At 38.6% G+C, this 941-nt stretch overlaps 1 pseudogene; it reads right to left on the reverse strand.

Annotated features, from left to right (window-relative positions):
* Nucleotides 1-474: 474 nt before the first annotated feature.
* The window catches only part of LOC115872727, an 868-nt pseudogene continuing 401 nt past the window's right edge, over nt 475-941 (reverse strand).

Genomic DNA, 941 nt, shown 5'->3' on the forward strand with positions numbered 1-941 from the left:
CATCTTTGTGTATTACTGGCTGAAACACTGTTTCCCTTGCAGAATGACATCTTAATAGGATCTTAGTGGACTCATGAATTGTCAGGGAACATTGATCCTCAGTGTTTGCATACAACGTAGTACTGCAAAGTGCAGTGTAAGTTGGAGAAGATTAGGAAGGACTCTCAAATTGAATAAGTACTCTGTCACTCTGATAAAAAGGCACAGAAAAGAGAGATTAAGTCAGAGTCTATAAAACTCATTTTCATTTTTCTACACCAGGCTTTGTAGGGTGATATTTAGACCTACGATATTAACGTGAGTTGTTGATATGTAAATGTGTATTTCAAGGAATTTCATTAATCAATGATAGTTAATTTATACAACTTCCTGTATTATCAGGTTTTCATTTAGCTTTTATTTCTTGATTAACTTTGTTATGTCCTTTCCAATAGGTTTTGGTTTTGTTTCCCAAATTGGAATTGAAATTTTGTCTCAGCAAAACAGGTTGGGTTGTCTTTCTTTGAACACCTTTCTTAGAGCAGTCTTCATGGCTTTGTTCCGTAGACTGTAAATCATTGGATTGAATGTTGGGGGCACAACTGTATAAAGAACAGTAAGTAAAAAGTCTAGCACACCTGGAGAATCAGAAGGTGGCCTCAGGAACTCAAAGACCCCAGTAGAGATAAATAATATGACCACACAGAGATGTGGTAGGCAAGTCGAAAAGGCTTTTGCTCTACTCTCAGCAGATGGCATTCTGAGCACAGTAGAGAATATGTGTGTGTAGGAAAGGCCAATAGAGATGAAGCAAAAAAATGTTGTCAAGGACAGAAATGCAGAGACCCCAAGCTCCGGGATGTATTCATTGGAACAAGAGAGTTTCCGGAGTTGGGGGATATCACAGAAGAACTGGTGAATGACATTGGGACCACAGAAATGGATGGAGAAAGTAGCAGCTG

This window comes from Echinops telfairi, unplaced genomic scaffold, assembly GCF_000313985.2.
Source record: "Echinops telfairi isolate 266 unplaced genomic scaffold, ASM31398v2 ScPeMD7_7453;HRSCAF=8491, whole genome shotgun sequence".
NCBI classification, from domain to species: domain Eukaryota; kingdom Metazoa; phylum Chordata; class Mammalia; order Afrosoricida; family Tenrecidae; genus Echinops; species Echinops telfairi.